The sequence below is a fragment of the Trachurus trachurus genome (assembly GCF_905171665.1).
Source record: "Trachurus trachurus genome assembly, chromosome: 10".
NCBI lineage: Eukaryota > Metazoa > Chordata > Actinopteri > Carangiformes > Carangidae > Trachurus > Trachurus trachurus.
The window spans coordinates 35,430,990-35,457,876 of record NC_139894.1 but is presented as its reverse complement, the minus strand read 5'-3'; the positions used below and the strand labels follow the sequence as shown (position 1 = coordinate 35,457,876).

At 43.7% G+C, this 26,887-nt stretch overlaps 1 long non-coding RNA gene and 1 gene segment (V, D, J or C); both read left to right on the top strand.

Annotated features, from left to right (window-relative positions):
* Nucleotides 1-1,536: 1,536 nt before the first annotated feature.
* On the top strand, nt 1,537-14,620 carry LOC310992145. The gene is made up of 5 exons (XR_014595665.1): nt 1,537-1,615; nt 7,181-7,251; nt 7,455-7,520; nt 13,440-13,548; nt 14,562-14,620. It is a non-coding gene; the product is annotated as an uncharacterized lncRNA (long non-coding RNA).
* A 43-nt stretch (nt 14,621-14,663) lies between these two features.
* LOC310992290 (Ig kappa-b4 chain C region-like) lies at nt 14,664-18,191 on the top strand. The segment is given in 3 exons: nt 14,664-14,726; nt 16,699-16,804; nt 17,722-18,191.
* The last annotated feature ends 8,696 nt before the right edge of the window (nt 18,192-26,887 follow it).

The following is a 26,887-nucleotide window of genomic DNA, read 5'->3' as shown; positions in this document are numbered from 1 at the left end:
CGGAGAACTCCTCCCACCAGCAGCTGCAGGTTATTCTGATGAGTGGATTAATGAGGAAGACGCCGAAGAGGTAAGGATCTAATGTTTAATAGTAGTTAACGTTTGCTTATTGGAAAATTGTTGGTTTGTTATTGTCATGGTCGTTCGCTCTCATTGTTAATTCTCTTCTACCGAGCTGAAATATCGACGGTACTGCCGTGTTTTTAGGTCAGGGTATAAACTCTTAGCCGAGCTACCTGAACTATGAATGAAAGCATACAAGTTACAAGCTATTTTACGAATTAAAGCATAGTTGAAATCGCGTCGGGTTTGCTCGGGGAGCCTGCAAATTAAAAGCCAAGCTGGTCTAACTATGGTTAATGAAGCCTGGACCGTCTGGATCAGTCCGGCCATTTAACAACACTAGCCTGCTGAGACAGAGGGGGACACTGCCTGCCTTACTGTAAGACACCAGAGACACTTGTGAAAGACAAACAAACTGAAAACTACGGTACATTTCTCTGATTAGCTGTTTTCTTCTTCTGATCGACGCTCGCTCTTTTTATTGATTTTCAATGTCGCTCTCTCCCTCTCTCCATTCACTCTGTAGGCCTGTCTCGCTCAGCCAAACAAAATGTCCATCAGCCCGTCTCCTAGTTGATGCATCCCAGCGACATGTGGAAACAAGTTTTAAGCTTTTCGTAGTACGTTTGTGGGGTGAAGCCCTCGCGGAGAGAAACGTCATTAAAGTAAAGTCAGATCAGCTGGTTCACGTGAGATCAAGCTGCAGGGAGGAGGAGGGAGGAGGAGGGAGGGGGGCTCTGAGCAACATGGAGGTGAATAACAAACATTCAGTGAATGACTGAGGTGGAAATAGACGTAGTGTTAATGAAGGAAGACTTCAGGTTAGTGGAATATAACTGCGCAATGTTATAATTTCCCGTAAATGCAAAATCAATCATATGCAAATTAGCCATGTGTTTGTTAGGTGAGGAGTCGCGGAGAGAAACGTCATTAAAGTAACGTCGGGTCAGCTGCGTTCACATGAGATCAGGCTGCAGAGAGGAGGGAGGGGAGACTGAGCAACATGGAGGTGAATGAAGAAATAACATGTCGTTTTCTGATGATCAAACATTCAGGGAATGATCGAGGTGGAAATGGACGTTGTGTTAATGAGGGTTAACTTCAGGTTTGTGGGCTGAGCTTGTGCAGGTTTATTTAATTTGCTGTAAATGCTGCAATGATTGTATGCAAATGCCATGTGATTATGTTGAGAAAAAAACAGCAATGAGCCAGTCCTCCTTATTTTTCCTGATCAAATGCTTCATCCGTTTGTGTAAACTAGTCTGGTGTCTAGTCTAGTCCAGTTGACCTGATTTAAACATGTTTAATGTAGAGAGCGATGTCTGATGTGAGTTTGGCACATCAGTTTGGCTATAGCTCACTCAACAGTTTCAATGTTCAAATGAATGTGAATGCAACATGGCAATTATTAAAGCTTGTTTAAAATTTATGTTATTATCTGGACATTATTACAGGAAAGATGACTGAGAAGAGGAGGAGGAGGAGGAGAAAGACTCCTGACCAGGATGCACTGGAACATGTTGTTCAAGGAGAGGATAAAGCCTTCCTAGAGGTAAGGTTTATTAACAAGTATAAAAGGTACATTTTTCATCCAATATATTAATGTTTGTTTCTCCTAGTGTAGTCACCTTAAAGGGATAGTTCAACATTTTGGTAAATTCGCACATTGCCATATTCCCTATAGTCATAGCTGTAGGTTCATTACCTTAATTGCTAGTGCATGTTCTGAAATCCACGGGCAGAGATGAGGCACACAGTACCTCCGTTTTTTTCTCAACTACACAATCCAACAACTCCAAAATGCTCTGGTGGACAAGTTGTGACCTGCACATTCTCCATGATATGAAATAATCAAGTAACATTACGACACAGAGTTGTTTACGAGGCAAATGCAGCCGAAACTTTATTCCAGACATGACTGCTGAGTGGAGGGATTTTAAAGTGGAGGTGAAGCAGCCAGCCAAATACACATAGTTCATTAAACTGTTTTCCACTGTACTTAAAAATTGTCAAACTAACACATGAAATGTAACCATTAAGGAGAAATGTTAAGTTTAGTTTGACGTTTTGCATTAGTTCTGTCCGTGACGTCACAGGGCTGGTTGCCTGCGTTGGCTGACAGCCACAGACAGTGAAAGTGAAGGACATAGCTACAGACAGGGACGGTAAAACATGAAACTGTGGAGGCACTGGATTAGAAGAGACTCAGAGGAGACCTCTACTGTGTTGCTTCTGTGAACTAGTTTTACAGTGTTAAAAACTAGAAAAAAACTTCTGTTTTCTTTAACTGCCGCTAATAAGGAGCCACGTGATCATTTCTACAGCATGTTTACATCCAGTCTGGAGACAGGAGACAGGCTGGACCCTCTGGTCCCACACCGAGGAGCCTTCACAACCTCACACACACACATGGCATCTGATGGCATCTGATAACATCGGTAACAGTAATAGCGCCCATCACCATAAAATAAGAAGGGAAAATGACTTCAAAATCTCTGATCTCATCCTCCACACCCAGCCCTCAGCAGATGACTATTCAAACAATAAATATGTCTTACCTTTACTCCAGGTGTCCAAATCAGTCAGCAGCAGCAGCAGTCATCCAGCTCCATTATTCCCTTTTACATCACGTTCCTCGCGGCCAGCGCGTTTCATTCATTTGCATTGTGTTGAAAAAAGTTTTTTTAGCAGCGGCAATAGCCGTGTTTCTGATCAACCGAACCTGTGTTGTCCGGTTCCACCGCTTTGTTTTCTCCCGGTGCAACGTTACTTCCACACGGACACGGTCTGCGGTGTGTCGGACTGTCTGGTCCTCTGGACTGTGGTCTGGACTCGGTACCGACAGCGGAGAGGCTCCACCGTCTCCTCTGTCAGCCTCTCCTGTCAGGAGCTGAAGCTAAAGCTAACGTTAGCTGAAACTTTTTCTTTTCTTTTTTTCAACACAATGCAAATGAATGAAGCACCACGCTGGCTGCCATAGATGAGGAACGCTATGTAAACGGGAATAATCGGTGGATTATTAAACAGTTGGAGCTGGATGACTGCTGCTGCTGACTGATTTGGACACCTGGAGTAAAGGTAAGACATATTTATTGTTTGAATATGAAACATTCAGTTTGAATAATGTTGAATGTTGTTAACTACCTGACACAGCACAGGACTGTGAGGACACAGTGTCCTGCAAGGACAGTCCCCTCCCCCACGTTTCATGTTGATCAGGCAGCAAACTGTGCTGTGTGTCAGATGTCAGACACACCTGAATTATGAGGACACCTTTCTGACAAAGCCCTCATACTTCTGCTGAGGGCTGGGTGTGGAGGATGAGATCAGAGATTTTGAAGTCATTTTCCCTTCTTATTTTATGGTGATGGGCGCTATTACTGTTAATACCGATGTTATCAGATGCCATCAGATCGCTGCTGTGTGTGTGTGTGTGAGGTTGTGAAGGCTCCTCGGTGTGGGACCAGAGGGTCCAGTCTCTCTCCCCGCGGTGACCGATGCTTATCACGGTGTGAACGTGGGCCGGTCGGGGGAGGACGGGCTGAGGCAGAGAAACTGAAAACTGTCGGAGTAACGTCAGGTTGTTGTTGGTTGATCCGGTGAATGATCAACTTTCAGGGTTGATCAGAAGTTTCCTGTGGATCACATCCAGACTGGATGTAAACATGCTGTAGAAATGATCACACCAAGATCAGCAGAGGAGTCTTGATAACAGCTCCGCTGCTGCTGTGGCTCCTTATTAGCGGCAGTTAATGAAAACAGAGGTTTTTTTTCTAGTTTTTAACACTGTAAAACTAGTTCACAGAAGGAGCAACACAGTAGAGGTCTCCTCTGAGTCTCTTCTAATCCAGTGCCTCCACAGTTTCATGTTTTACCGTCTCTGTCTGTAGCTATGTCCTTCACTTTCACTGTCTGTGGCTGTCAGCCAACGCAGGCAACCAACCCTGTGACGTCACGGACAGTCGAACGACAAGATGGCGGCGCACTAGCTAAAACATGCAATTTTTAACTCCCATTTTCTCCTAAATGCTTGTGTTTCATGTGTTAGTTTGCCTAATTTTAAGCACACTGGGAATCCATTTAATGAATTATGTTAAATTGGCTGGCTGCTTCATTTCCACTTTAAAAGTGCAAGTAGTTCATAGTATTTGCTTCATGTGTTGTAATGTCACATAATTATACATGATTATCTCATAGCCTGGTGAATGTGCAGGTCACAACTTGTCCACCAGAGCATTTTGGAGTTGTTAGATTGCGTATTTGAGGAAAGCGGAAGGTACCATGTACCTCGTCTCTGCCCCGCCGATCTCAAACCAGCTTGCAGAGACAAAGGTAACAAACCTACTCCTAAGACTATATGGATTGTGGCAATAGGCAAATATTGAACTATCCCTTTAAAATTGTAGCCTGGTGTAAAAGTAAAGAATTAAGAAGTTAGTTTCTAATAAAAGTAGCTGAAAAAACACAAAGGCTATTAATACTAAGAGTAATTGATTCAATAAAGAATAGTTAATTGAAAGGCACATGGATATTGGAAACAGACCATAGAGCATCAAGAGGGGGAAGCACACGACACGTCATCCACTTGAGGATGAGGGTGGATGACGTGTGCTCTCATGTGACGTTAGCCAACCCCCTACCCCACATTCGCACACAGCGGTTCACATACTAACATCATTATCCTCATTATCTAAGAAGTTTTTTTAATCCACCAACACTTTCTGAAATATCAAAGGAAACCAATTCTGTAAAACAAAAAAAGAAGTAGTAAACCAGCCCCTGAAAATCTTAAAATGGCTCCGAACTGCTTGTGTAACTTCATCCAAGCCTCCTGCAATCACCACAATTGAAAGCATCACTTAGGGCGTTTTCACACCTGCAGTTGTTCCGATTCAGCAACTAAACCGATACAACTGTTGCGTTCTTTTTTCTGGGCCGTTTGTGTTCACATTGCATGATTCTAAAGCGGTACAGCGCTTTGCGCTGTGGAACAGCGCCATAGCAACGGCCCTAACAACACCCCATCAGCTGATCAGCAACAATGGCAACAATGAACCGCGGGCTGACTTGCAGTAGTGAGGAGGTTCAATTTCTTATTAATATTTGGGCAGACGAGTATTTAGTTGAAGTTCAATTAAAAAAAATGCCCAAGCTGACTGGTTTATGGCTGGGGCGAGACCTTGAAGTGTGCCTATAATGTGCTATAGCTACAAATGTAGTCTAATAGGCTACATTATTATTTATTATTATTATTATTATTATTATTATTATTATTATTATTATTAGCTAGTGACCAAGCGTGCTGTCCGCTGTCTCAGTGCTGATACGTGAATGAATGACAGAGCGTGTCACTGCCCGTGAGAGAGAGAGAGAGAGAGAGAGAGAGAGAGAGAGAGAGAGAGACAGGGAGGGGGGTGGTCAGGTTGTGTTGGTCAAGCTGTGTTTTCAGTTTCAGGTGTCATAGTTATGTCAGATGAATTGTCCTCTAACACAGCCATTCTCAACCTTGGGGTCCCTCCCGACCCCAGTTGATGTGACTGGAGGGGACGAATGAACGACATGTTTCTTGGCATGCATTGCTGACCTGGGCATTGTTTCTTAATAAATTAGAAAAGCTTTTCTTGTCATTCCCCTTTTCCGTGCATGGTTGAAGGAGATTGGCTTGCATCCACGCTCCACTCGCTCCTGCGCCGACAGGTCCTCGCATGTCACATAAACCAGCCCGGGTGTGTGGACACCGCATCAACTCGCCACCCGCATCTATTTAAACTCCGTCGCTTTGTTTTGTTCTTTTGCCCTGATGAAAACCTCCAGGTCGGAATATTGGCCAAGGAGACAAAACTACAGCAGCCAATTATTTTTTTCAGTGCAGGGATCAAGAACTAAAAAGGCAAAAAAAAAAACCCACCGCGGACAGCGCTGCGCTTTATCCATCATGCGTTCACACCGGCGTGTGTGTGTTTGTGTGTTGGGGCGGGGTGTCGCGGACAGCAGTGCATGTGAAATTGGGGGTCGCGACTCAAAAAGGTTGAGAACCACTGCTCTAACACCCTACAGTTTGACTCTTTTTTTCTTCTAGTAAACGGGCAGCGTAGCATGACTAGTTATAGGGGTTGTTTGCGGAGCTCTGCCCGGTGCTGATCGCCGCGGGTCAGCTTGGAAAGGCTGGTGGACTCATGGCTTGAGTTTGCGTCTTTCTTTTCTTTTGGCCACCGGCTTTCCTGTTTTAAGGCCAAGACGACACGCTGCTGATGCTCCATTATGTTTTTGGGGCAGTTGCCCGTGGTCCTCCTCCTCCGGTTGCCAGGTAACCAGTCAATTTGTTCCGATACATGTGTCGGTTGCGTTCTCACTACAAACGAACCGCTCCAGGGCTCGGATGGAAACGAGCCGAGACCGCCTCTCCCAAGCGATCTCGGCCTGCTTGTTTTGTTCCGCATCGAGCGCGATTGCTGTGTTCACATCTGACCAAACGAACCGATATATGACGTAAACGCTCCCTGTTTCGGAACAAATGGTCAGGTGTGAATGCGCCCTTAGACTGTGTTTTTAGTCTAAGTCCTCACTGTTGCAGGAAAACCTAAAGCAGCAATCATTACAGTGTGTGGGGAACCTGTGTGCATTTAGCTATTCTTCCACCTGTGAGGACTTAGATTAAAATCAGCGTAAGTGACGATTTTCAAGTCAACTGCAAGTGGAGGGTTCAGGAGACTTGTGGCGCTTTTCGACTACACAGTCACGGCACGGCACAGCTGGGCTCAGTAAAGGTGCTCTTCCACTACAGCTGAGTTCTTCTAGTTCCTCCTCAGCGGGGGCGAGGTTGTCGCAAGGCCATCGTCTGCACCACAGCGTGGTTTTACACACAGCATCCTTTGACCCGGGTGAAGGAATAACAACAGTCTCGATACAGATCAGTGGGCGCTGTTGCCGCTCTTGGGTGTGATATTTAATGAATGAATATTGAACAGGTTCACAGCATTAGGTGTAGTAGATGGCCAGCCTGGTCATTGTAGGCATGTGTACATCTGCACATGACAAATTTTTCATGTCTTCTTTTACATGACCACTAAGTGATGGCGTGATGAGACAACACTATATTTCCTCTGTCCAATTTCAGGAACCCTGTGAAGCACCATGTGACCTGAAGGCTGAAGGCCAATGAAAGCGAGGCAGCATCAGAAAAGGCAAGTTGTGCTTTGTACCTTCACAGTTACTTGCTTTAATATGTTAGAAATGCTTTTGATCCTTCAGGTCTTTATTGTAGTACTGACATTTCTGCAGTAAACATGGCGGTGTCATTACTGATGATTTTTGGAATGAAAGAGTATTGTTTCTGCTTAAAGTAATCTCAGATTTGTTATTGTCATTCTCACACACACACATACAGGAAGCTACTGGTGGAAGTGATGACCGGATGACGGGTCGGTTCCAATCCTGCAACATCGAAGGATAACTCTGTAAGTTGACTGTACTCTTGTGATGACATGCTTTTACATCCAATCATAAATCTGTTCTATGACAGTGCTCACGAGTCCATACACTGTTGAATGTTGTTAACTACCTGACACAGCGCAGGACTGTGAGGACACAGTGTCCTGCAAGGACAGTCCCCTCCCCCACCTTTCATGTTGATCAGGCAGCAAACTGTGCTGTGTGTCAGATGTTCACCTGACACACCTGAATTATGAGGACACCTTTCTGACAAAGCCCTCATACTTCACAGATGAGGATGCAGAGGTTGGTTATGGATTATATTAAAGATTATGTTAAAGCAGGGGTCTCCAACACGTTGCTCGCGAGCTACCAGTCGCTCACAGCCCCTTTGCCAGTAGCCAAAGGATTAAAGGGATAGTTCGGGTCTTTTGACATGAATCTATGTGGCGTCCCCATCACCAGTTACGTGCTGTGACAGTGACTTTCCCCGGACTGTGTCCCGTCAGCAGAGTTCCGGTCTGGTTTTGGTGTTGACGAATGTAGTCCGGCTAGTTGGCTGGGGTTATAAAAATAAAGCGTTTTGCTTCTCAAAACAATATGCGTTCAAAAGAGTGATACATTTGCATCACAAAACCGTTGTCCACGAAAAAGTCTGACCTCGCAATCGCTTGGTGCTATTTTCTCTCCCTCCGTATCACTGCACGCTGCCGCCTGTAGACGGCTGTGTGTTTCCATCAGCTGTTTCACGGAGTTTACTGCTCGGATAGTTCACATAAACATATCTGATTATGACACAAGTGATGAAGCCATCCCTTGTTTTAGCACGGAGCCAAATGGAGACCTTAATGTACCTGATGTGATGCTGAACCTCGCCAGATGGAGTTAAAACGGGCAGAGAGAGAGAGGAAGGACAGGGAAGTGAAAAGCTGAAGTTGTTACCTTACATCGCCACAGTCTATGGTTGTGGCATATTACACGTGCATTGCGTCACTTGGTAGCGGATTCCACGGTTGCGTGTAGGGATGCACGATAACATTTTTTTGAAACCGATATCGATAACCGATAACTTTCTGCTTCCGAAGGCCGATACCGATAACCGATAACATACTTGGAAGACTAGTGAGGACCTAACATATATCATGACATCAATACTATAAACAAACCAAAAACAGTTTTGACTCCAGTGTTTCCTCTAGGATTTTTTTAAGGAGTGGCGCTCAGACCCCCAGACCCATCCCCCCCCCCCCCCCCCCGCGCGCACCTGTAAAGCCGGGTTTCCACCGAATCAACATCTCTTTTTTTTTTTCATGACAACTTCATGTCATGATGTATTTTTGCTATTCAAACAAACTATCACAGGTCATATTTCTCTTAGTTTGATAACCTGGGCCTTCTTCAGGAGACTTTTGGTTAAGTAACCGCACGGACAGCTCCTACACAGGATCGTTCTGCCGTCTCGTCGTTGTCGGTGTCGCTGCCGTCATCGCCGTTACCCCTCCTCCCACTCGCACCAGCGGACGGCCGCGGAGAGGAGGGGGAGTTTATGCACGTTTATGTTACAGCGCAGTAGAGGATATGTCCTGTTAAACTTACTGTATGCGCTACAATAACATCATCATAAGCCCGACGGCTTTTCCACCAGCACTGAGCGCGACGTCCGACACGAGAATCAAACCCGCTAATTAAAAAAAAACAAAAAAACACCGGCAACAGCGACCACTGATCTGTCCTGAGTCTGTTCATTCTGTTCCATTCTGTCACCTGAGTTCAATGATTCTGCGGAAAAACAGGCTGTGGTCTGTCATCGAGGTGCAGAGGGGGTGCAAAGAGTAGATACTGAGCAAGATAGTTATCTGTAGTTTACCTTAGTAGCTACTCGCGAGGTGCAGTGCAGGACTCTGCTGTGAAGGTGGAGGCATGTGGCGGTGGTGGATTAGCGACAATTTAAAAAAAAAAAGAAAAAAAAGAAATTTGAAGCAGCGGCGGCTAGGATTTAGCTGTGGCGGTGCGCCACTGCTAAATGAATGTAGAGGAAACACTGGACTCTTTAAATGAAGATATTCTATTAACAAGCCTTTCAAACACAGGGTTTCCCGCAGCGCTTTCCTGTTAAGGCGGCCGCCTTAACAACAATGAGCTGCCGCCTAAACTAACGTCTTAAAAAAATTAAAAATGTAGCGATATTCGCCGCCGCCGCCGCCCCCCCCCCCCCCCCCCGTCGGACGAGCGCCTTCATTCATCTCCGCATCCTCTCACACACATACACACACCACAGAGAAGCGCGCATGCATAACAGCAGCGCGCGTGGCGAAACTTAATACGGCGCGCCAAACCCCCCCCCCCCCCCCCCCCCCCCCCCAAACACATTTTCTGGGGGAAACACTGAAACATTTGCTAAAAGATATCAGACAAAACTATTTGATATCTCAAATGAGCATCTATTTAAATAAGCTGCATTACTTATTGATATAAAAATAAAAGACTAGAACTGATGCAAATACTTTGCATTGTTTTATTTATTTATTTTACTCATTTAAAATAAATACAAAGTGGGAAAAGTGCATCCCACAAGTTAAAAAAGCTTGGCTGGTTCCATACAAATTAATAACTTTTCAGAGAGGGGGAGAGACAGACAGACAGACAGACAGAGTGTCTGTGTGAGAGGGGGTGGGGGGGTGCAGGGGTGTGTGTGTGTGGTTGAGGGGGAGAGAGAGGGAGAGTGTGTCTGTGTGTTTGTGTCCCGGTGGCTTCTTACAGTTAGCTTTATGTTGCTAGCGTCGTTAGCATCGTCCTCGTAGCTTTACAAACTCCGTCGGAGCGACGTCATGTTTCAGGTGACTGACCAGGTTTGCTCGCGCTATTTTCCCTCCTCGTGGAGCTTCATTTGAACATTTATTACAGATATCCAGCGAACTGTCTTCTTTATTACCGCCCCACATTAGCGCCGTCATGTTCTGTGTTTACAAACCCAGTACGCACGCTGTGCTGCGTTCATGTGTTGACAGAAGTTCCCTGTTCCCGTTTTGCGAGCCGTTCTTCAGACCTTTTTATGTTCATATTTCTATGGTTTATGTGTAATAAGGGTAATTGGGACAAGTCAAGTCAAGTCAAGTCAAGTCAAGTCGGCAACTACCAAAATGATGACCGAGTTGACGAAATGAGGGACTATTCTGATTTCAGTCAGAAAATTGTTTTTCTGATTATAGGGAGGCCACCTGAACGCAGCATTCAGGTCTCATGTAGGAGCAGAGCAGAGCGCTCTGAGTGAGAGCGCTTGGTAAAAAAAAAAAAAAAAGGACCCATACCGCAGTGCTGACAAAAAATATATAATAAATCTTATCGGGCCGATAAGTTATGATATCGGATTTATCGAAATGACGTCATAATTTCCTGATATCGGGCCGATAATTATCGGACCGATAACTATCGTGCATCCCTAGTTGCGTGTGTACGGAGTGTTTTTATTACACCACTCGTGTGGACGCGGAGCAAAACTCTGGTTTCAAAAATCCCCGGGCTCGTGTGGACTAGGCCTGAGTGGCAAATCAAATAGCAGTGGACACAGAGAAACCGGGTAAAACATGTAGTATCAAAACAAACTGTCAAACAATCCGTACACTACGTTGTGTGTTTTAATAAATCCTGTAACACACAGTGTGACCGCGGCACCGGCAGAGAGACAGACAGGCTCATTGTTAATATGCAGAGGGACTAGTTTACAGCTGTTACTCGCATCCCGACAGTGACTCCCGACACTTATGGTGTGTTCATTATAAGTCGGGAAAAAAAACGAGCTCCTCTCAGACCTCGCAATCACTTGGTGCTACTTTCTCTCCCATCGCATCACTGCACGCTGCCACCTGTAGACAGCTGTGCACGTTTCCATCAGCTGTTTCACTGCTGTTTCAATCATATCTGATTATGACACAAGTGATGAAGCCATCCCTTGTTTTAGCACAGAGCTAAAGGGAGAGCTTTATGAACCTCAATAGGCTATGTAATGCTGAACTTCGCCAGATGGAGTTAGAGCTATAGACTGTATAAAAGAGGTTAGAGCAGAAAGAGTGATGGGTGATTGTTGCAGCACAGTCCATGGTGGAAGATCAGACGGACAAACATACACAGACAGACAGCGTGCATCACCTGCACCGGACAGTGCTGCTGGAAAAAAATAAAAGAACAGAGGAGCCTCGCTAGTTCTCTCTCTTTAGCCTGGCGTTTGGCTGCCCTTTGTTTAAAAGAGTTCAACATGTGAAGATCTATAACCGCCATCTGACCACCGGTCAGCTGAGCCAGAGCACAGTGGAAATAATCGTACTGATTGTCTGATAGTCTGTGTACATTTGTCGGGCTGATCTTCCATCACGCACTGCGCTGCATTACTGATCATCACCTGGTCACCCTGTCTCTCACAGCTATTGACCCCTTGCACGTGACGTCACGTTCCACTCGGCGGTAGCTGCGGACGCCATGATAGACGGCAAAAGAACAGTGAACGTCAATGTAATTCAATGGGCGCGTTATAGTTTTGTGACATACCGTGGTTGTAGGGTTTCCCCTCCTTTTCCACTGAGCTGGTTCCAGTGCTGGTTCGGAGCCAGAGCCTGACTAGCACCGGTTCTTTGCTTTTCCACCGCTTAAGAACCGGTTATTGGTTCTTAAAACTGGTCCCAAGCACCAACTCCTAGCTGGTCTAGAGCTAAGAACCGGGGGCTGGCCACTGGCAGCGGGGTTACATGAGCAACAGGACCAGTGTGAAGATATACAGACACGTTATCGATGCCATTATAAGTTAGTTTATCTACAGTGTATAGTCGATGTAAACACAGTTTAAGCTAACTAGCTGAGCTACATGCTGTGGCTAACAACAGCTAACGCTCGTATTAAACGTAGCACCGTCACAACGTAGTTGCCGCCGGCGGATCGCGGCGATTACAACGAAGACGGCTTCCCGTTTTCTTTTATTTTACAGCCGGCTTTAATCAGAGAATGATCACTAATTATACAGACGTCGGGTCAGGTCTTCAACACCCACGGGTCGGACCAGGTTTTAATTTCCAGGTCCGTTAACTGTAGTTAGCAGCAGCAAAGACAGGAGCAGCTGCTGTATGGGGAGTGTGGCACTGACTGACGTTAGCTCCTTAGCAGTGGAAAAAGCACAGAAAACTGAGATATTCTACGGTGAATAACAAAAAAACAAACAGAATATTGCAACAGATGAGTAGATATTCTATTTTAAATAAGTGATAATGCTGTGAGGTTGTAGTGTGAAGTGATCGAGCCACATTGTTGGACGGCACCATACAGTCTATGGAGCAGTACATTATCACTGAGCACTTTCTGCCGTCCGTCATGGCGTCGCCTCTCGCGTAACGTTCTAATTGTGACGTAGCTGCAAGGGGTCAATAGCTGTGGGTCCAACTTTCACTCTTTTGAACGCATATTGTTTTGAGAAGCAAAACGCTTTATTTCCGTGACCCCAGCCAACTAGCCAACTAATCCTTTAACAGTCGGCTGACGCGAGACATGGACAACCGTCTCACATTGAAACTGCAGTATTTACCAGAAGCACCATAATTTCTTATTGTACATGCCCACGATAATATTGAGTCACTTTTCTTATCGTGACTTTTGGTATTACTGATACCGTTATGTCCCTATTATATTCTAGTTATTTAAAAATCAAGATATATTTGTTGTTCAGTTTTCATAGTTTTTAAGATGTTAAGTTTAACATTACAGACATGTGCTTAATCAATATATTATAGTGTAGTGACATGGTTAAAACTTTATATTCCACATTTCCAATTTTCCTTGTCCTGGTATGGAAATTGTCTATTATACCATTTTAACTGACTTTGTTCATGTCACAATTCAACACTAACACATTTCAGTTATGGATTCTTTTGGTTTAATATAAAGGTTTCTTTTTTCCTGCCTAGGATGGGGAGCACTAGATGATCATGTTTCCTCTGCTGATGAGAGGCTCGAAAAAAAGAGAGACAATGTGGACCCGCCATCGCCCCGCCACAACCCCGCCCCACTGAGGAGGTACTAGAAGAATTCAGCTGTAGTGGGAGAGGACGTTAGAGAGAGAGAGAGATTCCTGAGTGTTGATATCGAGTAGAAAATTTTAGTATTGTGTATTATAGAGGCTTAAATAGGCTACTATTTGCTTGAAGAGTGGGAAACACAGATTTTACGAACGTAAAGAGTTAAAGCAGATATCAGTGGAATGTTTTTGTTAATATAAGTCCTAAATAGTCCTATTTTCCGTCAGCAATCACTTACATGAAGTATTTCAGCCTAAACACGAGTCTCTCCGTCACTCTGCTCTGCTGTAACCCGAGGAGAAAATTTTCCTTGTGGGATACAAGTGTTATCCAATGAGGAGAGAGAACGGCATGAAGGGCTGTGTGTGCAGCCAAGGGATGCGCGTGAATGTGGTGACGTAGCACGAGGACCAATTGATGCCTGACAAGGGCGGGGGCTGCTAACTCATGGTGCGTTCAAAGAAACTCGTACTTTGTGTTTTTCCTTCCTGTGAAGTCATACCAGTTCGATCTGGTACGAGTTCACGGGTCGGAAGTTACGAGTGGCCGTTATAGGGAACTTTCACAGACAACAGGATGGTAAAAACACGAGCTACGGGTTACCTGGAACGCTACCAAGTCGTAGTTGTGACTTGAAGCTGTAACTTACGGTTTCAAAAGCCTGCCTTGAACGCAGCATTAGCCGAAACGGCCGTGAAGCTGATATCTGCTTTAATGTTACAGTGTAGCTCTCGGCCATTTTCAATTTCCAAAAGTAGCTCTCAGAGGAAAAAAGGTTGGAGACCCCTGGTATAAATTCAACAAATGAGTGAGACTGATAAAAGTAACAAAGTTGTATGCAGCATTTTGTTCATTTTCTGAATTGGTAGGATGTAAATACAGCCCTGGAATATACTGTATATACCATAACACTGTGTGTTTTGGTAAATTATACCAAAAATAACATGTCAGAAGTACAGACCTGCAACAACAATGATATTTATTTTTTGCATCAAATATGCTTTTCTGTAGATGAATTGGACCTAGAGCTGGACGAAGGTGAGCAGGATGATGGAGATGACGAAGACGAGGAAGACAGTCAAGCTGAGGGAGATGATGACAGCATCGGGGACAATGAAGGCGATGAAGGTGGTAGAGACAGCGAAGGTGGTCCTCACAAAGAAAGGTTTTTTCCTGGTAGTTTGTATGTGTGATTATACAACAAGTATAAATACTTATTTTTATAATTTTAGAAACGTTATGTTACTCATGAAAATAAATCACAAACTTAATCAACCTCCTGTAGAGTGCTCCTTTCAGGTGCCAAACTCAAATTTTAGAACAATTAAATACCCATTTTTTAGTGTATATACAGCCCCGTTTTAGCCCAGTGGTTGTTCCCTTCTGTATACCTTGTATATATCTTGTATAGTATAGGTAATGTCCAGTTATAGCAGGTTGGTCCTCACAACTAAGGGTTTAATAGGCTTGTGTATGTGTATGAGTAATGTCCAGTTATAGCAGGTTGGTCCTCATAACTAAGGGTTTGATAGGCTTGTGTATGTGTATGAGTGATGTCCAGTTATAGCAGGTTGGTCCTCATAACTAAGGGTTTGATAGGCTTGTGTATGTGTATGAGTAATGTCTCGATATACCAGGATGGTCCTCCTAAGTCATATTCATGTCTGGAAACGCCTCCTCCCGCCCCGTCCTCACAGTCCTGTAGAATGTCAGGCCTTCATATCTCCAGATTCTTTTACTAGAATTGAATTCTGAATAGTGGGGAATTTTTCTAAATTCAGAAATACCAGCTTAATGTTTGTTACAGCTCTCTACAACCACAGGAAAGTGGTGCCTCCATAAACCATGGTATGAACTGGTATGGGAAAAAAGACCTTATAAACCACCCGTACGTGTGTGTGTGTGTGTGTGTGTGTGTGTGTGTGTGTGTGTGTGTGTGTGTGTGTGTGTGTGTGTGTGTGTGTGTGTGTGTGTGTGTGTGTGTGTGTGTGTGTGTGTGTGTGTGTGTGTGTGTGTGTGTGTGTGTGTGTGTGTGTGTGTGTGTGTGTGTGTGTGTGTGTGTGTGTGTGTGTGTGTGTGTGTGTGTGTGTGTGTGCGCGCGCGTGTGTGTCCTCAGTGAACTGTATCAGTCTCTGCAGTATCTTCCAGCTGCAGCATCAGTTCAGTTTCTGTTCACTTTGACTGAGGGAGGTTTTTGTACGACGCTTTTTCACTGTGTGAACACAGCTTGACTGTTGATAACATGAAAACTCTGACAGTAGTAAACTGCTGCATCTTCAGCCTGGACTCCACTGATGCTCAGAGTGAAGTCAGTCCCAGATCCACTGCCTGTAAAATGACCTGGAATCCCTGATTGTCTACGATTTGTGTAGTAAATGAGCAGTTTAGGAGCTTCTCCTTCTTTCTGCTGGTACCAGTGTAAACAATAAGCACTGTTACAGCTCGGAACCTGACGACTGACTCTACAGGTGATGGTGACTGAGGCTCCGACAGCAGAGCTCACTGCTCCAGACTGAGTCACTGTGACCTGACCTCTGGACTCTGAGGACACAGAGACAGAAACATCAAACAGAGTCCTGGTTTTGTGGGCTTCATTTCAGAGGGACAGATGTTGATAGAGGAGTTGGATTCTCTGGACTTTACCTGTGAAGCAGCAGCAGAGGAGAGTCCAGATGAGGACGGAGACCAAAGTCATGTTTTTGATGAGGAGGATTTCTGTGTCTTGTGTTGTCATGAAGGACAGCTGTCAGTCATCCAGTCTTCAACTCTCAGGACTATAAACTCTCCCAGAGCACTGGAGCATGGTGCTGCTGATGCAAAGTGGCTCTCTATGGAAATGCTCTGACTGACTCCAACAGGGACTGGGATCAGTCTCATCATCATGATTATCAATGGATCAATCAGTTGATCAGTGTATTGATTGGAAATATGTCACTTTATATGGATTTGAATTGAAATCTGCAATTAAACTGATTGTAAAACCACTTTTTGTATGTTTGTATTTGATGCTAGAAAGATCAACTTTGATTTGAAATCCACTGAAAAATATAAATATATAAGAATATTTATTATTTAGAAAAATATGAATAATTGTCAGATATAATGTTATTAAAAAGAGGAAGTGCTAAGTAGAGTGTGTTGTTGTCAGAGTCAGAGAGCCGTGTCTCTACAGTCAGAGGTTTTTGTACGACGGCTCAGTCACTTTGTATCACTGTGGTACACGTTCGGTGGAGGAACCAGACTGGATGTTGGAAGTAAGTTGAATTTTTGATGTATTTTATTATGTGACTAAGAATATTTAGTCTGTCACACTTTGATTTGGATCTAGAAACTAAAATGTGTGATTTGACGTCTTCATTGACTTGATATTTTTCCCTGAAATGTTGTGGCCACATCAGAAACTAGAGTTGAGTCTTTAAAGCGTAAATGATGAATGAGAACATTGTCAGTGTTTGGTCCAGAATAGAAATCATGTCATCAGATGTTTGGAGGACAGAAAGTTGAGGACTTGTAGTTGGAGTTGAGTCAGACAGAGTCCGAGCCGTGTCTCTCTACACTGAGAGCTTTTTGGAGCAGCACTCAGTCACTTTGTATCACTGTGCTGGACTTTTGCTGGAGGAACCAGACTGGATGTTGGAAGGAAGTTTCTCATCAACTCTTCAATATTGTCTCATCACTTCAGCTTGTGATTTGTGTGTGTGAACATTTGGAGGAGATGTCAATTTCCACTGGGCTGATCCAGATGACTTTCAACTCTCTGTTTGATTCTTCATTTCTCCTGTTGAACACATGAAGCTGCTTCTTTTGGATTCAGAGATGTGTGATGTTGAAATGTGCTGCTCACTTGTTTGTGGCTCATAATGTCCTTGAATCAACAAAGTCAACAGATTCCATCTCAGTCTTTAGTGTTTTACATCAATAATATTTCAGACGCTGTAAAACTATTTCAATCTGACATTTCTGACATTTGTTCATAGATATTTGAAGTGTAAAAATCCAGATGAAACATGAAGACATGAGAGGAACTTTGACCTTTTTATCTTTAGTACTGAAACCTGTCTGTTGCCATGGTTCAGCAGTGATGCCTGTCGGTTGCTATGGTTACTGTGCTGAGAGAGGGAAGTGAAAAACTGAACCAAAACTTTCTTGATGTGGTGTGTGTGTCTCCTAGGTGATGTGGCCCCCACCCTGACGGTGCTGCCCCCCTCCAGTGAGGAGCTGCAGCAGCAGGGGAAGGCCACGCTCATGTGCCTGGCCAACAAGGGCTTCCCCTCAGACTGGAGTCTGGTCTGGAAGGTGGACGGCAGCAGCAGCAGCAGCAGCAGCAGCAGCAGCTGGGAGGAGAGCAGGAGCCCCGGGGTGCTGGGGAAGGACGGCCTCTACAGCTGGAGCAGCACCCTGAGGCTCCCTGCAGACCAGTGGAGGAAGCTGGGCTCTGTGACCTGTGAGGCCACCCAGGGCTCCCAGACTGGGCTCTCAGAGACACTGAGGAGAGACCAGTGTTCCCAGTCCTGAGCTGATCACTGGGACTCTGCTGCTGCTTTTCCTCTGCTGCTCTCTCTCTCTCATTTCACATGTTTCACTAACAAGATTTAGCAGCTTCTCTCACTGTTTCAATGTTGTTTCTGTCTTTACACACAATAAAAATCTCATCATCACATCACTTGTTTTCATGTGTTTTCATTCAATGTTTCCATGACGACTTATTATTCCTGTGTGATGAGTTGACAGAGAAAGTCTGAGATGATGTCAAATATATGTCCATATATACTGTAAGTTTGTCCTGTAGTGTGTATAAACTCACAACTTGTCATTATTGATTGATTGATCAGTATCAATACTATGCCTTCATGTGTCTCCTCTATTGTTGCTGCAGAGTTTTCTCAATCCTAAATATTGACACATGTTGATGAGCTGATGAGCTGATCCACAAAGATGCAGAAACTATTAGAACAAATGAAAGAAATCAAAACGTGTATGAAACATTCCTTGTTGTGTGAAATACAAAACACAGCATGACTCAAATGTCTAAGAGTCAAATAATAGCTCATTTTATATGCAAATATATTCATTTCTATATGATATTTAATTGTAGGCCAATCAAATGTCAGAATGAATTTCATCAACAAATGAGTCCATGTTGACAGGAAAATCAATCTTCTTTCTTTCAGTGTTCATGTCATCAAACTTCATCTGAGCTTTTTGTTGATGTTGAGCAGATTGGTTCAAACTTGATTTGAATCAGTGTATTAACAGTAAATAGAGTTTAGTTAAATATGTGATTTTCAAATGTTCAGAGTGGATCATTATTAACTATGTTTGAGTTCAACTTGTGTTGTTGTAGTTTCAGTGCAGCTGTTGAGTCAGATCAGTTCCTCTGCAGCTGAGGGAGGTTTTTGTACGACGCTTTTTCACTGTGTGAACGGGAGGCTGCCACTCTGCTGACAGTAGTAAACTCCTGAGTCTTCAGCCTGAACTCAGAGTGAAGTCAGACCCATATCCATTTCCACTAAAACGATCTGAAACTCCAGACTGACGGTTTGTAGCTAAATAAATCAGGAGTTTAGGAGCTTCTCCAGGTTTCTGAAGGTACCAGCTGAGGTTGCTATAAACATATGAACTGGTTTGACATCTGATAGAGACAGTCTGACCTGGAACAACAGACTGAGATCCAGGAGTCTGAGTCAGGATGACTTCTCCTGATGAACCTGTAAAGCATGAAAAAGAGGAGAAGAGTTATTGAGACAAATCCATCTTGGAGAAAGATCAAGATCCAAACAGAAGAGGATGATTTGTTGAAGATGGAGAATAGATGGAAGAAGGTGAATGCTGCTGGTTGGAGTGTTTCTCCATCATAGCAGAAGATGATTGTGGTGAAGCTGGTTCCATCCTGAAGCAAAGTTTTCAGCAGAGAGTCTCACCCTGAACAAGGAGCCCCAGGGTGGCCAGCAGTAGAGTCCCAGACATCATCATTGTGCTGCTGTGGTGTCAGTAGCTGCGTTTCCATTACAGATTTTCGCAAAATAAAAGCGATATTTCTGAAACTTCGAAAAAGTGCAATTGCTATTTGCGGGTGTTTCCATTGAAAGGTATTTTGCGAATGAGCCGCAATGCGTCTTGCGTTTCTATGGTGATGGCACAGCGATCTCAGCTGCCGACAGCTGTTGCTGTTATTGTTTTTAACTTTGACGAAAACAGCGCTTGATTACTGAAAGGCAAAGCCCGTGTGGCGCTGGCAGCGGCCACAAATAAGGGCGCACTCACACGGGCCAGTTGTTCTATACCGTGCTGAAGCCCGAATGCCCCCTCCTCTCTCCCCCGCTGGCCCGCACTCACACCACCTCCAACCCAAGCTGCTCAAGCATGGTTGCCTCCGTTGATACAGAGGGACTATTTGTTTACCAACACGGCGGATGTGCACTTTAACCTGACTGCAGAAAGGACGGAGCCTTTTAACACCAGCGGTGATGAGGCGCTGTCGCGCTGACAACAATATAGGTGGTTGTGTCCACACACCCGTACTGGTTTATGTGACTTAAGGTGACATTTCGGCGCAGGAGGGAGTGGGACTGTGGATGCGAGCAAATTTCCTTCAACCATGCACGGAAAAGGGGAATGATAGAGAAGGTTTTTCTAATTTAATGAGAAACAATGCCCAGGTCAGCAATGCATGACAATAAACATGTGGTTCATTTGTCCCCTCAAGTCACATAAACCAACACAGCGTGGACACACACCACTCCGCTGACGCCGGTGACGTGTAGAAAAGCGAAAAAAGCGTTTCCATTACACTTTTACGATACACGTTTGTATCGATACATCTCCAAAACCACCTCATGAGAGCGTAAAAACTTTGTAGCGATATTTGAGAGTTTTTTCGAAATGTAGGTGTTTCCATTACCAGTTTTTAATTTCGATATTTTGGTTTTGCGCATTTCAAGGGGTAATGGAAACGCACCTAGTGGCTGTGAAAGGCCTGGACACACACTGATCAACACTGGCCTCTTAACGGCTGGGAGCAGAGAGGAAGGACACATATGCAAACACACAGAGTCAGTCAACTGGAGCTGTCCTCAACACATCATGCTGTGTCCTCCTCACAACACATGCTCTCAACATAGTGCTGCTGCATTTCAAACACAACTGTCACAAAGTCTCTGTTGGATCTTTGGAGCTGATCACAAAGCAACAACATTTGTGTTGTTGAACGTTGAGTCTTGAACATCCCACAGCTTCTCTACTCAGCCTATTGGAGAGCACAGCAGCCAGTTGAGCTGGTTCTGAGAGATCAGAAGCTGTTACTGAGACAGTCAGTGGATCAACACAGCTGTTGATAGTTTGGACTGTGTAGGTCAATGGTACAGCAGGGTTAGGGTTCCTCTGTATGCAGATGATACAACTAGATATGTTCATGTTGCTGAATGAGTCCACTCTGATATATAGTCATGCTTCATTCTTCTATCATTAACTCTTTGATGCACGACATGGGTTACAACAGCTACCTAGCCCTGTAAAGCCTGAACCATGAAATAATTGCCAGAAAATTCTAATTCTTTGAAAATGGAGTCTTTATTGGACCTTCTGACAAAAAAAAAAAAAAAATTAAAAAAAAAAATCAATTTTCATATATGATTTTTAATTTGTATCATATTGGTCCGTTTTTTCTTTTTTGAACAAACAAAAACATATACAACTAATGTGTTGTAATTCATTAAACATAGAAAATAACTTTTTCTTCAGGCAGCAATAAAAAATCCACCAATGAAACCTTGGAAGCGTTAAACTAACATGATTTACACATTCTAGCCTTCAGCCTTATATTGGATTACATGTTTACATATTTTTATTGTATTAGAAACTAAAGAGCAAAGATATATTGCCATATTTAAACATTTTAATTTACTTAATTTCTAACCACCTTCAACACTCAGTATTTTCTCCTTATCACAGAATGCAGGACTTTCTTACAAAGAAATTCAGTTTGTGCATGTCTGCCCTTTGTCTTAGTCTCTATTGATAAGAAAATGTTCCTAGCAATTCATAGTCAAAGCAGAGATGCTCCTGGTGCATCTGTGGCATTGTCCTGGAACAGGTGTTAATGTTCATGGATGTAAGGTGTGGTTGTAAGGTGGAGGCTACATGCATTTCCTATTACGATGATAATCACAGTCTCCAATAGGTCAATAGGTCAGTATTGTGTGACCAGTGAAATGTGTGAACAGGCTACTTCAGTGCAATTTGTAAACACTTCATAATGACCACCACCACCCCATCTTTCCTGTTGGCTATCTAGAATCTAGTAAGCATGTGTGCTATTTGTACATACATTTGTTTCAATTTTATTTTTTCCATTTCAGAATGCCACCAGCAAGGAGAGATCATCGGTACAGCGTGCAGGATGTAATTGCCATCGTCCAAAACGGAGAGAGGACATGGGACATGTGGACATGGATTTCAACGACACTGATGCAAGTGACGAAGAATCAGATAGCGATGGACAAAGAAAACCAAGAACCTACTGATTGCCCAGCCAATGTGGACATTGAGCCCCAATCAAACAAACACATCATGCCCAGTGACAGATGTCGCTGGCAAAAAAAAGAAGATTTTATCAGTCCCAGTACTGATTTTCCTGGTCCAGCTCTCACTGATGATGTCAACTCCCTCCACACACCACTGCAATACTTCCAAAAGTTTGTGTCAGAAGACATGGTTTAAGCTCTGGCAACAAATACGAATGAGTACAGCATTAAAAAAAAAGGTATACTAATACCCAAAGCAAGTGTGATGCTGTGAGACTGGGTTAGATGTCTGCCTCTGTTTTTCAGAGGACAAGAACTGCTTCTGGGACTATCATTGTAAATAATATGTCAAAATTATTCTTGTTGGAATAAATTACTCTTCATAACAACATGACTGAGATTATTATTCATGTTATATACTGGCTTGGGAAAAGCAAAACCCTGCAAATGAATCCTTAGATCTGTATCTGCGGTTGTCTTCTCCCAGGGATTCTGCAATACTACTACTGCCTGGCTTCTGGTGCACCTGTCCCCATTGATGTTGAGATGGACGTGTTACAGTACGAGCAGAAGCTGTGGGCAAGGCTGCTAAAGCTGACTTCATCAGACCCCTACAGTGTGAAGATCCAGGAAGCTTCTCAACATCTCTGAGCTTGCAGAATCCCTGGGAGAAGACCACCACACCACTCTTCTTGGGTTCTATGTGTTCAGTGGAGAAGACTGTACCAGTGCCATCAAAGGGAGAAGGAAGGTGGGGCCCTTGAAGAAGAATCCCAGGTTTCACGTATTCAGTCAACTCAGTGACTGCTAGAGTGTCAAGCCTGAGATGCTGAGGCAGTTGGAGCAATTCACCTGTCTGATGTTTGGACAGAGTCGTGAGTCTTCAGTGGATGTTGTCCGTGCCAAGTTGCTACGCAACATGGTGGGGGAGGACAAGAAACTCAGTTGCAAGTCTAAGGTTGACCTGGCTCGCCTTCCTCCATGCCACTCTGCTCTGAAGCCACATGCCTGACGTGCAGTGTTGGGAAAGTTCACTTTCTACATGAACTAGTTCAAAGTTCAGTTCACAAATTTTAAAATGAACTAGTTCAGTTCATAGTTCATAATTCAAAAATTTGAACTAAGTTCACGGTTCCAAAACTGAACTAGTTCATAGTTCTTTTTTCTTTTCTTTTTTTTCCCAATATGTTTCTACAAGCTATTATTTTTCAAAATTATTGCCTCAGCCCATATCGAACCACAGACAGCTATTATTTTAGCAGTTTTAACCAGTAGTATTAGTTATAGTTATTACTTTACCCAAAAAGTAACTGAGTTAGATGTGTCCAATGTGTGTACGTTTGTAGCCTATTTGTGTTTATTAATCCAAACAGAGCGTGACACACACACACACACACACACACACACACACACACACACACACACACACCTGAGGGGCAGAAGCGCTTCTCGACCGCGCGGAGAAGCGTCTGATGTGAACAGGAGGGCCGCGGCTCGCGCGTCCGGTGTGGCCCCAGCGTAACCCCCGTTTATCTTTTACCAAAGACCGTTTATAAAAATAAATAGATAGGTGTAAGTATCTTTGCTTTTACTAACAACTCGGTCAGTATTCCTCCACACAGACAGGCTCCGCGACGCGCTGTATCACTCCGTCTCTTCTATGCGCCGCTGATCCAAACAGCTGATAGGGGTTGCCAGATTGGGTGGTTTTCCGCTACATATTAACGCCTGTTTACAGTGTGTTTTAGCTGGGTTTTCTATGGAAATCTGGCACAGTCCTGAACGAAGTCGAGAGCGGCGTTCACAAACGCCAGAATGAACGCGTTCACAATAACGTTCATCAAGCAGAAATACCTACGTTCAGTTCACGTTCGCCCAAAATATGAACGAGTTCATGAACGATCATTCATTGAACGCGTTCAGGCACAACACTGCTGACGTGTGAACTACCGTGTCGCCTTGTACAAGCGAGCTGATGAACCTATTCTGGAAAAACCAAAACCCTATGATGAGGGGCAGGGATGGATGAAGACTGATGAAGGAGTGTTGAAACCGTGGTCCTGTGGTCTTATCCTACCAACTTCACTGGTTGATCCCCATGACACTGGGGAGCATGAACAGGAAGAGGAAGGAGAGGATGAGTTTAACTCTGATGATTTCAGTGAAAACGATGATACATAGTACAATTACAAGACGCCATTTACTTGACTGTTCATCTGGCATGGGAAAGAGAAGAGTGGTCACATCAAGAATTGACGACGTGTGCTTCTGCCCTCTTGGCCAGGTCACCCTTGACAATGAGATCTCGATCTCAACGGGTCTTTTACCTGGTTAAATAAAGGCTAAAGAAAAAAGAAGAGTTCTATTATGATGTTTGATCCAAATAAACCTTGGTTAAACACACAACAACCTCTGTCTAGACACCTTAGTTGGTATCTCCAATATTGGCGTCTTGTAATTGGTAAAAGGGTTAGGTTTGCTTACTAGCATGCCACCAACATGTGATCACTTTATGAATAGTTTTATTGTGATCTCTGACCCCCAAAACATGGGTCTAGACACCTTATTTGTTCAGTTATCTGCAATATTGGCTGAGATATAGTGAAATTAGGTTTTTTCAATAATGGCGGCACTAATTTGCATAAAAATGATACATGGGACATTCTGGCAACTTTTTAACATAGCTCATCATTTTCTACACATTTTTCCAATCTAGAAACACTGTTTAGAAGTATATTTCCAGGGGATACATGATACCCCCCTCTTCCTACTAGACTAAATACAGAACATCTTGAAAAAATGGCCGCCATTTTTAATTTTTGCGTGGCCAACATCTTTTTCCCAAAAAGTGACCCTTAGAGAGTATCTGTACCAAATTTCATGCTTTTATACCAAAATGAACGATTCTCTTGAAATATGCAATTAATCTGCTGCACTATTAAGCAGAGACTTTATTTAAGGAAACAGTCTGCATATTTACGTTTAATTTAAGTTCGGTGAATTGACTGTTTTACCTCCTGATTTATCCTGCTTGATCTGCTTAATTTGATTAATTCGTTAAACTGTTTGATGATGATGATGATGATGATGATGTTGATGGCTGTCTGAGAGACAATAAGAACCTTTACTTTACCATCCTTAACCTCCTTGAGTTTGATGTGTTTGATTTTTGCTGATTATATGATGTGACTTATGTAGCAGGGAAGCGAGCTGCTGGGTTTCTCTCCCTTAGGAAGTAATCGTTTAACATAGAATTCATAATATAAAAGTGACAGTCTGAACTTACTATTCTGCTGTCTGGCGCCCAACCTTTTATTCTACTTAGGGAGAGACTTCTACGCTACACCGTAAAACCTTACTAAAACATAACATTTTTGAAAACACTCAATTTTCAGCCCCAAAGGCCTCCTACAACAACATCTGAATGGTTGAATTTTTTTTTTTTTTGCGTTTTTCTATATTTGGGTTTTACAGGGTTAAGAAAGAACCTAAGAAGGTTCTTAAGAAGATATTGGTGAATGAGGCCCAGTTTTCCCTCCAAATAAACATGTGGGAAAGGATTGTTTTGTGCAGGAGAGAGTTTTATGAAGCTAAACTATTACCAGCCTTTTATTGTGAAAAGTTAGGACAGGAAGTTCTTATGTTGATTTAACAACAAACTAGGTCTGCAACAATTCATTGATTAATCAAACAATAATTAATTATTAAAGCCTCAGTGTTTAGTATTGGGGCTAAACCGTGACATGCAGCGTTCAGATTCTAGATTGCAATGCTCACTCGCCCGGGGGGTGACCCCCATTCCGACGGTCCGCTATTCTGAAAATTTGCGAAGGTCCGTCATTCCGAATTTCCGAGGAGCCGCCATTCCGAAGTTGTCAATCGCAGTGTTTTATTTTGAAGGGTTAGGTTTAGGACCAAATTCTCTCATGTTTCTTTCTGTGTGACTTCCTGCCCGGCTTGACGCGATCGCTTGCGGAAAATAAACCAGATGAAACGGTTGCTGCAGGCCAGCCGGCGGCGTGTCTGGTGTGAACAACAACAATCGGTTGACATCGGCCGGTGTGTGCCCGGCCGGCTAATAATGTACAGTGGGATAATATACAAGACAAAAAACATACCAATATACAAATCATGGCCGAAACATAACAGTAAGAGTTCGGAATGGCACACTGGAACCCACTCCCTCACCCTTCCCGTCAGCAAACGGTGGCCGCCGAGGACAAACACGTTTGAAAACTAACCACTAACTGATAACAATATCTTTGACCATTTACTATCATTTTATTCATTTTTTTAACACACGTGCAGACTTGCACTTGTGCCTTCAGTCATATTTCACAGGAAAAAAGTTACACAGGAGGACTGAAAGGATGTGCCAGTTACGCAGTGCGGTCCCATGAAGGAAGATCATGATCATGATAACAAGATCAGAGGACAACGTACTGGGACATAGATACGGTATGATCAGCTGTAACAACGGATCTCCAGCCGGTTCAGCTGCAGCTCCACAGCTGTCAGAGGAGCCTCTACTGTCTCTCTCTCTCCAGCCTGGTGTCTGGCTGCACTTTGTATAACAACAGTTCAACATTGTAAGATGTAGCCTAGCTGCTAATGCTGCTCAGCTGTAGCACCGTGTGTTTTATAACGGCAGTAAAAAACAAAACATCGATCATCCTCTGGGCACAAGCCGAGTCACAGACATTAAATAATAGAGTGTTTGAGCCAAGTTTGTCCACTCCGGTGGGTGCACCGCCACCTATGTATTTGTAAACAACTCATTCTAAGCTTTTACTCAATAATCAGTTTTAAGAGTTT